We start from the raw sequence: 533 nt of genomic DNA, 5'->3' as shown, positions 1-533 counted from the left end.
AAGACAACCTTTCCTGCATCATGCAATCTTACCGACGGATAGTGATCCGTCGGTATCTCACAGAGAGTTCGAAATTAATTACGCGAAATGCCACCACCACCGCGACATTACGACGGCTTCACCGACACATACACCGACGGATTCTAGTCCGTCGGTATCTCACAGAGAGTTCGAAAATATTTACAACAAAATGCCACAATCACCGACGTCCATACCGACGGATATTTATCCGTCGGTATCTCACAGAGAGTTCGAAAATATTTACAACAAAATGCCACAATCACCGACGTCCATACCGACGGATGATTATCCGTCGGTACCTCACAGAGAGTTCGAAAATATTTACAACAAAATGCCACAATCACCGACGTCCATACCGACGGATAATCATCCGTCGTACCTCACAGAGAGTTCGAAAATATTTAAGCGAAATGCCACCAACAACCTAATTACCGACGGAGTAGGTCCGTCGGTAATTTTTCGGTTACACAAATTACCGACAGAATTACCGACGGACCGCGCGTTTTCCAAAG

This window comes from Populus alba, chromosome 17, assembly GCF_005239225.2.
Source record: "Populus alba chromosome 17, ASM523922v2, whole genome shotgun sequence".
In the NCBI taxonomy this organism is placed as follows: domain Eukaryota; kingdom Viridiplantae; phylum Streptophyta; class Magnoliopsida; order Malpighiales; family Salicaceae; genus Populus; species Populus alba.
Note: the sequence above shows the minus strand (reverse complement) of the source record.